Below are 11514 nucleotides of genomic sequence, written 5' to 3'. Positions count from 1 at the left end.
ATCAACGCAAGCTCAAGACATAGCACCATCCTCTAACTGATATAGCGATTCGGTTTCTCAAGAAGACTCGTCGTTGGAGCAGACAACGGTTTCTCCATCGGATGCCGGTCCGTCCTCGTAGTCTGATCCATGGATGACACCTACAAAAACATGCCTTGCCACAGGCTGAACCGGGGAAGGGCTTGCACGCTGAGCCATCTCGATGATGTTGGTGCAAGTGTCTGGCTCAGGGCCCGGTTCGCCAATCTTGCCGATGAAGACGTGAATCCCACCAAAGGGGACCCGGTAACCGTATTCGATTGAACCGGCCTCGGGGCCCCATCCTACGTTGTCGATGTAGAACTTGCCGCAACGACTCTTCGTCAACCGGCCCACACCGTATCCCTTGAGTCCATCAAAGCTGCCCTTTAAGAACTCGAAACCATCGTGCGATAGCCCCACGGTGGGCGCCAACTGTCGTGGGTTTGTCACGGCAGATGTCCTCGTGAAAGGACTTAGTCGTGGAGCCATCGCTATGGGTTAGCTTAAAGGGGTTAAACCGGACAAGGGGACACGAGGTTTTTATACTAGTTCGGCCCCTTCGATGAAGGTAAAAGCCTACGTCTAGTTGTGATTGGTATTGCTAGGGTTTCGATTGACCAGGGAGCAAATCCGCTTTGCCTGGCTCTCGAGTTGTTGTCTGTCGTCCCAAACCGATGTCGGGTCGTCCCTTTATATACTCAGGTTGACGCCCTCTGGTTTGCAGAGTCCCGAGGCCGGATCATAAACGTGTCCGGCTCGGTCTCTATCCTTTCTACCTTACAATACAAGTTTACATACTAATGTCGATTTACTTCTACAGGCCTTAAACCGGTTCTGGGCCTTGGGCCTTCATAAAGCGTCACCGTCCTTCTCTTCATAGGCTTCAGGTACAGTGAACCATTAAATAGTTAACCCGGCCTCTCCTGGCCGGTTTACACCCAGTAGCAATATCCCCAACAGATAGCGTTGGAATATGTCCAAACGGCTAAGAATTTGGCAGATCCCTTTACAAAAGGGCTATCTCGTGTGGTGATAGATAATGCATCAAGGGAGATGGGTATGAGACCCACATGAGTTGCCATGGTAGTAACCCAACCTATGTGACCCAACCTATGTGATCAGAGATCCCGTGAAGTAGGACCTGGGAAAACAAGCTAGTGGTTAACTGAGGAGAGTATTTTAGCTAACCCACTCCGTTGGAGATGCACAACTCTCGGTAACTGTATGGCAGGTTGACTTTTGTCTTAATGTGTTCCAAGGCTTGTAAAAGCAAGATGCTATCCTACAGAGCAATCTTTGGAGGAACACACCTATATGAGCCTGACTACTGGTCATAGTCTATGAGATTAGGGTGATCTCTAGTAAGTTCATGAACAGGCCAGGAGTGACCAATATGCTCCACCCGAGGGGTCAGCCTTCGGCAGCCTAGTACTGGTAAGACACTTGGTGAAACTTCTTCACGCCAAATTGACAATTCAAGGCCTAGTCCATTGTTCAGTTGTGGAGGAGTGTAGCTATTTGTTCTAGGTGGATGTTCAACCTTAACGGGTCTCCACTAAAAATACTGGTATATCAAAAAAGAGTTTGGAACAGAGGACAACACCATGGGCCTTTGGGATCTGGTGGGGGATTGCTGAATATTAGTTGGGCTACAAGCCCATTTAACAATTTTAGAAAATCCCCAAGGGCCCATGCTGTAAATTGAGTGGTGGGAAGTTTAGTCCCACATGGCTAGTTGAGAGAGGTGTACACCAACTTATAAGGTGAGCTCTTCTCCCACTAGTATGAGTTGGTGTGAAGGAAGGAGAGGTGTTCCACACGCGCGCTCCTCCTCCGCCGCCCGCCTCGTCACGACGCGCGTCGCGGGTTGCGGGTTGCGGGACTGAGCCGAGCCGATGCAATGTTTTGCCGGTCAAAATTGGAGAGTCCATTACAGACACAAAATGAATGTGAGACGTCATATTCATTACGGAAATTAAAACATCCATAATAAATATGTTTTATTGTGGAGATGGAAACATCTGTAATTAAATGCGTTTTTATGGAGATGAAACGTCCGTAATTAAACGCGTTTTTATGGAGATGAAACCTCTGTATTTAAACACGTTTTTATGGAGATGAAACGTCTGTAATTAAACGCGTTTTATTGCTGGACCGTTCTCCTACCCGACTGGCTATATATATGAGACATCGCAGCTCAGTCCATGTGCTTCACACCTCCACTACTCCCTGGTCGTTCCTTTCACTGCTGCTGCCCTCGGTGATCCCATCCCGTCTACCGCGTACACGGCTAATGGGAGAGCAGGCCTCCGAAACCCCGCTTCTCCAGATCCTGTACGGGAGAGAGGCGATTAGGTTTTTGGGGAGCGTCTCCTACGCGACTGCTCGCCTTGGTTCAACTACATCATCTATGTCGACTACTTCTGTGTCACCTTCGTCTTCACCATGAGCACTGACTCCGATCATGCGGCTGCCGAGAAGGCTGCTGCGGACAAGAGGATTGCAAACGAGGCCAATGCCTCCGCTGCTGCTACGGCCGACTGGCCCACTGGAGGGTATAACACATTTACACCGCTACTGTTTACTTTCATGTGTGCAGTACTAGTAGTTTGCATAGATTTTTCTACTATCTGCCTAGTACGTGCGTACATCATCAAAATTCAGTATGTCATTAGCACTGGCTATGTCATGTTCATGATTTATTATTGGATTAAATTAATCGAACAATTGCTTAATTTCTCAACAGTGTTGTGCCATTGTCATTTGAATTGGCAGTATTATGTTGTGTTGTGCTGTTGTTCTCCTCTGAAAATAAATAGAGGCATATAGGTAGTATTGTACTGTGTTGTGCCATTGTCTCTGAAAATAAACAAAGACAAATGACAACTACTTGAGGGGCAGACAATATTGTGTTGTGTTGTTTCCATGAAACTACCATCGTTCATGTCATGAAAATAAATAGAAGCTACTTGATAGACAGACCATAACACAATAGATATGTGAACAACAACTCCATTTGAACATAAAAACTAGTGCTCTTTCACAAGCATCGATTACTTGATCTTTCACAACCATAGCTTAGTAAGACAAAAGACTAGATGTCACTCATGTATCACAACCATGATAAGATATGTGTGGTCAACTAATCATTTAATGTATCACACAAACTAACATCACAAAAGACTAGTTCTCTCTTCTGACTCACGGCTCGTAATATGATCTACTCATGTGACAAGTGAAATGATGTATTCTGACGACTGGTAATCTGAGTAGTATCACTGTTCTACCTATGTCCATCACCAAATAGTGTGTGCTCCCATGTATTTTGCACATGTCCCTCTTCCTCTTGCAGTAGTCCCTCTTCCTCTTCCTCTTGCACAATACCTCTTCCTCTTGCACCAGTTCCTCTACCTCTTGCACCATTCCCATTTGTGCTAGTGCTAGCAGTAGCACCTCTCCTTCTAGATTTTTTTCTCCCTCTCTAAGAACTATTAATCCTTCTCTTGTCACTGTTGACACCCTGGCTACTGGTATGGAAGATCTATGAGCAACAACAAATGCAGACCCTGTAGGGAATGGAATATCTTCTTCAATCTAAATATGTGGGGCATGTATAGTGTAGTTGGAAAAGAACATTAATATGTGGGGATTGCTCACACATGAAAGAACATGAAAAGAAATGTGTTGGTTGTATTTAACTCATGTCCTAGCTATGAAACCATACTAGATCTGACATGCATTAGATCTAGCCTGGGATCTAGGTCGACCTCATCAATGTGTTGTGTACAAACAAGAGAAGAAGACAAAAGATTATGCAAGATGCATGATCTTTACAAAATGAAGATAAAGGAGTTGAAAAAAGTGTATGTGAAGTATCTTTGGAATGTCTAAATCTCCATTTTCATCAATTTTTATGGGCTCTCCATTAATATTTTGCATGCTCATTTGTCTGTGCACCATTCTTCATTTCCTCCTTGGTCTTGATTTGGTTGAGTTTCATTGACCATTCTTGAGCTTGTTCCTGTGCATGCCTCTGAGCTGCTGATTCGACCTGTATAACGGCTTCAGTCTAGGACACCCACCCCTGTTGTGAATAGGAGCTCTACAGTATCCATAGTTTATTTTCACCCCATGTTTTCTCAATCTTGTCCCAGCTACTTTTTCCTTATGAAATTTTCTCTACTCTCTGTTGGCCTGCCTACTTTCTTCTCATAAGATGGAGGCAAAATGGTTGGCCCATTTACATGTTGCCACTCTATGTGGTCTCTCAAAGGCATAATATTTTCACCACATTCTGCATATAAGTATGTTTGGAGTGACAACTATAAACCATCTTCCCAGGCTTAATCCTCTCAGATCTTAAGCATGATATGGAGTAGCTACATCGAATGCCAGTTAGTTCCCATCTATGACATGGGCATGCTACTAGGTTCAACTCCACTATGTATGAAATATCAGTGCTTTTAGCATCAAATGTTTCTCTACTATATGCAAGTGGACAATAGTTTGCTGCATATTAAGTGTTTTACTCTATTTTCTGCCTAATTTTAGGACCTACATGTCTTGTCCACTACTCTACAATTTCTTTTTGCTTCTTGTAATATATATTGCCGATTTGGTATGCTATGTTCTCAAACATGGGCAAAATAGGTGACACGTCGCAAACATATCTATATTTTTTATCGTTTTATGCTATTATGTTATGACTTTTATATACTTTTTATAACAATTTATATTATTATTCTGAACTAACCTATTAATTTAGTACCCAGTGCCAATTCTTGTTTTTTGCTTATTTTTGGTTTCGTAGGAAACCAATATCTGTGGAGGTCAAAATCACTTGCCAGTTTAATATAATCTTTTTGGGTAACAAGAAACCTGCAAAGCTTCGGGGGAGATCGAGAGAAGCTGCCAGGAGCCCACATGGGCACCCCGCACGGCCTGGGGGAGCGCCACCTGGTCATGTGGGCCTGCCTGCACCGGCTTGACTTCAGTCCAGCACCATAATTTCCCATAAATATCGAAACCCTCTGACGTATTTTCACTTCTTTAGAAGAATTTTATCGCCGCCGCAAGCTCTTGTTCCGAAAGATCCCATGTCGGTGTCAAAACCGGTAGATCTCGGGTAGGGGGTCCCGAACTGTGCGTCTAGGCCGGATGGTAACAGGAGACAGGGGACACTTTGTTTTACCCAGGTTCGGGCCCTCTCGATGGAGGTAAAACCCTACTCCTGCTTGATTAACATTGATGATATGGGTAGTACAAGAGTAGATCTACCTCAGATCAAGGAGGCTAAACCCTAGAAGCTAGCCTATGGTATGATTGTTGTGTATGGAGTTGATTCTGTCCTACGGACTACAACCCTCCGGTTTATATAGACACCGGATAGGGTTAGGGTTACACAGAGTCGGTTACAATGGTAGGAGATCTTGAATATCCGCATCGCCAAGCTTGCCTTCCACGCCAAGGAAAGTCCCATCCGGACACGGGACGAAGTCTTCAATCTTGTATCTTCATAGTCCAGGAGTCCGGCTGAAGGTATAGTCCGGCTACCCGAACACCCCCTAATCCAGGACTCCCTCAGTAGCCCCTGAACCAGGCTTCAATGACGACGAGTCCGGCGCGCAAATTGTCTTCGGCATTGCAAGGCGGGTTCCTCCTCCAAGTCCTTCATAGAAGATTGTAATCACCAAGAGTAGTGTCCGGCTCTGTAAAATAAGTTTCCACATATTGCCATAGAGAGAATAATATTAACACAAATCAAATCTGCTGACGTATTCTGCAGTGCACCATCACACTACAGCCAAGTCCTTTACTCGAATCGTTTTTACTTTTCCACCTCAGCACGTTTTGCGAGGCGGTTTCCTTGGCACGTCTTGTCAAAGCAGAGATCGTGTCCCCCTTTACGGGATTCTCATCAATACGGACGTGGGTAACCCAATCGTGCCCGTTAGCACTTTCTCGATTAAAGGTGAGTCCCAAACGGTTACGGGGAGGGCTCTTGGTATTCGACCTCTTATAAAGAGACCAAGGCCTTACTCCTTTTTCAATCTCAAACGAGTTCGCCCGTCGCCTCGAGTTCCAACACCCTAGGCTCAGATTCCGGGCGCTTCGGACCTTCGACAATGTCCGGTTCCGACCTTCAAGGCCGATGGATGCCCTCCTCCGTCACGGAGGAGGACGTGCTAAAGTTGAGAGAGGCTAAGTTCTTGACCGCCGAAATTCCGCATAGGTTGCCTGCTCAAGGGCAGGCTATTCCCAATCCCCAGCCCGGCGAGAGCGTAGTGTTCATGTCTCACTTCCTTCGGGGGTTAGGCTTCCCGATGGATCCCTTCGTGAGGGGGCTGCTGTTTTATTACGGGCTGGAATTTCATGACTTAGCCCGGAGTCCATCCTCCACATTTCCTCATTCATCGTTGTGTGCGAAGCGTTCCTCCGTGTTACTCCTCACTTCGGATTATGGCTCAAGACTTTTGGAGTGGAGCCGAAGATGATCGAGGGACGGCACGCAGAGTGCGGAGGCGCTGTCATAAGTAAGAATGCATGCTCCATGGCCCGAGGGCTCCTTTCAAGAGGAGCTCGGCTTGTGGCAACGAGAGTGGTTCTATATCACCGCTCCCAGGAGCGCCAAGTGGGTGGCGCCTCCTGCCTTTCGCTCGGGTCCCCCACCACGGCTAGCGTCATGGGTCAACAAAGGATTAGATTGGGGGTTATCCAAAGACGTGCCCTGTTGCAGGGCCGCATTAGGGATCTCTTAGAAGGAGACCTCAACCTGGTCAAGGTGACGCAGGTCATGCTGATTCGCCGAATATTGCCCGGCAAACGTCGCCCCCTTCGCCTGTGGGAGTTTAATCCAGAGGGACCGCGAGCTCTCCAGAACTTCATGGGCGCAACGCCCGCGGAGATGTATAGACTGTTCTTCGGATCACAAGAGATGTGTCCGGATTTAACCGAGGACAGCAGGCCTAAGCTGCAATCGCCCGGATACTCAAGTAAGCAACCTTGTGCCCGGACCTTCTATCCGTATAATTGTCATAAACTTGCCCCTAAAAGAGCCGTCCTTTTAAACAGGAGTGGATAGCGAAGGCAAAGCTGATCAGGTGTCCGGCTCCCCTTCCTGAAACCAGGCCGGATCCCGTGCTGTCAGGATGCTGGAGATAATGCCTTTGGAGGGGGAGGACAAGGAAGCTATGGCCTCCTCGAAGGAGGCTGCTCCGAAGGGAGGAACCGACAATTCCTCTCCTAAGGGGAAGAAGAGAGCCGCCTCTGACGACCCGGAAACCATGGCCTCGAAACGGGGGAGAAAATCCTCGTCAGAGGGTCCGGCGCGGGAGTTCCTCGGCCGGACTACGCCCTCAAGGGGATCAGCCCTCCAGCGAGCCGTAAGTAGAGAGAGGTTTTCCTTTTGAGGGATGAGAGAAAAATCCTTGATTTATATCTGAGAAGATTAACCGAAATTTTACCTTGTAGCTCGGACCTCAGCCCTTCTCAGCAGAGCTCGTCTTCGGGGGATCTTCTTCCGGAGATGATGGAGAGCGGGACGCCTCCCCCTCGTGCCGCCTAGCAGCGGGCGACCCTGAGGTGTCGTCGCGGAGGTTTCTCCGAATCCGGCAGGGGCGGAAGGTGGCAGTGCGGCCCCCCGAAGTTCTCGCGTCCGGCCTTCGAAAGAGGCCATAGGACAAGTCCGGCACCGTCTGGTGCTCGGCTGGAGGAGCTAAAGATTCTGCTGGGGCGAGCTTCTATCTCAGAGGAGCACCGTGCATTGATGGGCACGGTGATTGAAAGGATTTCATCCGCAGAAGACGGATTGCATGAGGCCGTCAAAAGTTTACTGACGGGTTTTGAGGTATGTTAGATAATGTACACTTTTGTCAGTTGCGCATAAGTAAGATGCGCCCTGTGTAGATAGTAGCCCCTGAGACTCTGCGCGTTGTCAAGAAATGACGGCACGGAGGATCATAATCCCAGGTCTAAGATGTCGCCTTTGAATGTAGGTGGCGAGGTGTCCGGAATCGAGCCGAACTGATGAATTTGGCCGAACTAAAGCGGCAACTGGACGTGGCAGATGCCGACATCGCGCTTGTCAACAAGCGGCTTGATGAGGCTCAAGGTATGTAATTCTTCGGGCGGCCAGGTAAGAGGAGCTTCATGCCAGTGTCTTACAATGTGTGTGCTTGACGCAGATGGTACGGCCGCCGTGGAGAATCTTAGGGCAGAACTTGCCCGAGCTAAGGAGCAAGCCAGAAAAAGCGATGCGGCTGCCAGAAGGCCCTTGAAGAGCTGAGAGCCGAACAGGCTGCTCATTGCCGAAGCAAAGAGAGATGGCCGAGATGGCCGAAAAGTTAAAAGCGCTACCAGACCGTTGCAGACTTCTTGAAAAAGAAGACCAGGCGAAACAGACGGACTTAGAGAAGGCCGTCGCCAATGCCAAGGACGCGCGCTCTGCGATGAGAGCTGCGAAGGAGGAGCTGCGTCAGGCCGAACAGATTGCGGCTGGAAAGCCCTTTATGCTGCGAAGGAAATTTGTGATCCGAAGTTTGCTCCGTTGGACCGGATGTGGAGTGTGGAGGATACCTATCTGGACTTGGCAGCGAGTGCTGCTGATGCGACCGAACACTTTCGAGATCAGAAAGATCGCGAAGTGGAAAAGCTTTTCTGGTCGCAGTTTCACAATCCAGAGCGTCCACTGGCAGTGGATGATCGTTTGGCTCAATGGGCCGAACTGAATAGGTTGTCTGGACTCGCCATGAAGTACGTCATGGGTCACCTGTGGCCGGGGAGATCGGAGCCGAAGAGTTATTTCAGCTTGGTGCAGCAATTCCTTGACGCGGTGCCGCGTATAAATGCAATGAAGAGGTCAGCATGCATAGAGGGCGCTAGGATGGCTCTTGCCCGTGTTAAGACATACTGGGCAGAGATGGAGACCACCGTTGTTGCGTCCCGAGATTCGGACAAAAGCCGAGTACCCTCCGAGCACTATTTTCAGGAAGTTCTTGAAGGCGCTCGTGTAATAGAGACGCAGTGCCCGAAAGATGCTATGTTATGATAGCATATGTAATTATAAAGTAATATTTTGATAAACTGTAGTGGCCTTTTTTATACTTGTGCCTCCAAGTATTGGTAAACACCTCCTATGCGGCCGTTTTAAGATATATATATATATATATGTATAGAATTTGAAAGATGGCAGTCGTTGGCTTCAGCCCCCATGCACATAGTGCGGGGGTGCTCGCAGAAGACGCATTTTCACACTTAACCCAACGTCTTGGTCCTATAAAGGAGGTGATAGCGCGGCTGGCCAGGCAACCGGACTATAATGCTTTAACACTTTCACTTAGCCATAGGAGTTTGAAAATGAGACTCTTTAGGTAGCTCCTTGGTGGCAACTGCGCTCGTCCGAATTCAGGGCGCGTATGTGCCTGGCCGGGAAGCGGCCCTTCGTTAAAGCGGAGGAATCTGATAGATTCCGATCGGTCATCGAGTGGCTGACCAGTCTCACGCTACATCATGACAGTCAGTTTTCGGCTTTCTCTACTGAGGTGCTCGCCCTGGCCGAACCGGGGGCACAATCGCAGTAGTTCTCCTGGTGCTACCTTAGCCGATAGAGCGGAACATAAGGTAGCCGAACTCAGGAGCCGGGCAACCCAACATTTGACCAAAGACATGATTCGGAGCTGATGCATATAATGCCAAAACTCGCGACGTCGAACACTCCCTAAGGCGTTTGGTCTTTATGAGTGCGGGCCAAACAACACTTCTTCATTAAAAAAGACCCTAGTGTCCAAGTACGCGCAAAAATTCTGACGTGGCCACATGCCAAGACGCCAGCCTCCTCCTTGGTTATACTGGAAAGAAAATACCAGGGGAGGTGTAGCAACAAGAGACAGTAAAAAAGGTTTACACAGGGTCTTAATCTAAAAAGAATCCTTTAGGACGGGTCCCTACTGCATGTCTGCGCCTGTGTCTCCGTTGTGCCGTATCCTGGACGGGTGCCGCACGACGTTCATCTGCAAAAGAGAGGAACTGAGTTGAAAACGGGTCGTGCCGAAAAAGTTTAAAATAAGCAAAGTATAAAGTAAGATATATAAAGTTGAGCTTTATTGTCTCTTATTGTATATGCGTGGAGCCCCTAGTGCGGGGGTATATGGCTTCTAGGCCTGCATCAATGATGATTTTGCACCGAACTCGTCTATCCGCGTTCGTGGTCTTAAATGACCTATTTTGAAGTTTTTTGGCCGGTGAGGCCATTTTGCTGTGGGGCTGTTAAAGCGGCCGCACTGTCCTCCGCTTGGGGAGGCGCACTTTAGTGTTTTCCCATCAAGGAGATGATGCCTCGTGGACCGGGCATCTTAAGCGTAAGAGATGCATAATGCGGTATTGCGTTAAATCGAGCGAAAGCTTCGCGTCCCAGTAGTGCTTGATAGCGACTTGAGAACGGGACGACGTGGAAGGCCAGCTTTTCGCAGCGGAGGTTATCGGCAGAGCCAAATGTGACTGTGAGCCGGAGAAAACCCGTACAATGGGTGTCCGGACCAGGTATTACCCCTTGAAAGGAGGTTTTGCTGCGACGGATTCTTGCTGGGTTTATCCCCATGTGCTGTATTGTATCCTGATATATCAGGTTTAGTCCGCTGCCGCCGTCCATAAGGACATTTGAAAACTTGAGTCCGCCAATTATTGGATCGAGTATCAAGGCAGTCCATCTGCATTCTTGATATTCCTAGAATAATCTAAGCTGATCGAAGGTGATCGGTTTGACAACCAGTGGCAGGACCTTGGGGATGGGCCGTGTGGTGCGTACCCTTTACGGGCACCGCACGTTTTGTTATGTGAAGTGAGTTCACTGTTTTTACTTCTTGCTGGAAGTTCTTTTGTTCCTGGTGCTCTGCTGTTGGGGTTCGTCCTCGTCTTCGCTTGGTGTGTCGAGCCCCTTGTGTTCGGCATTGAGTCTGCCGGATTGTTTGAAGACCCAACAGTCTCTGTGGGTATGGTTCGAGGCTTCGCGGGAGTACTATGTGTATCTGACATATCCTGTCCAGGATTTTATTTAGGTGGATGGATTCGTCCCTGTTATCCTGGGGGGCAATTTTTCCTGATTTTGTCGTGAGCCTTTGAATCCGGCGTTGACTGTCGTGCTCTTCGGACTTTTGTCCTTAGTCTGGCGACGATCCTTGTTACGTCGCGGTCTTCCGTTTCCATCCCTGGTTTCGGATGTACTTGGGTTGCTAGGGCTGCATCTTGCCAACCAACTGTCCTCCCCTGCACAAAAGCGGGTCATGAGGCTTGTAAGTGCGGCCATTGTTCTTGGTTTTTCTTGGCCGAGGTGTCTGGAGAGCCATTCGTCTCAGACGTTATGCCTGAAAGCTGCTAAGGCTTCAGCGTCCAGACAGTCGACTATTTGATTCTTTTTAGCGAGGAATTTATTCCAGAACTGCCGAGCTGATTCTCCGGGTTGTTGAGTTATGTGACTAAGATCGTCTGAATCCGGAGACA

Source organism: Triticum urartu, chromosome 6, assembly GCF_003073215.2.
Source record: "Triticum urartu cultivar G1812 chromosome 6, Tu2.1, whole genome shotgun sequence".
Taxonomy (NCBI): Eukaryota; Viridiplantae; Streptophyta; class Magnoliopsida; order Poales; family Poaceae; genus Triticum; species Triticum urartu.
Note: the sequence above shows the minus strand (reverse complement) of the source record.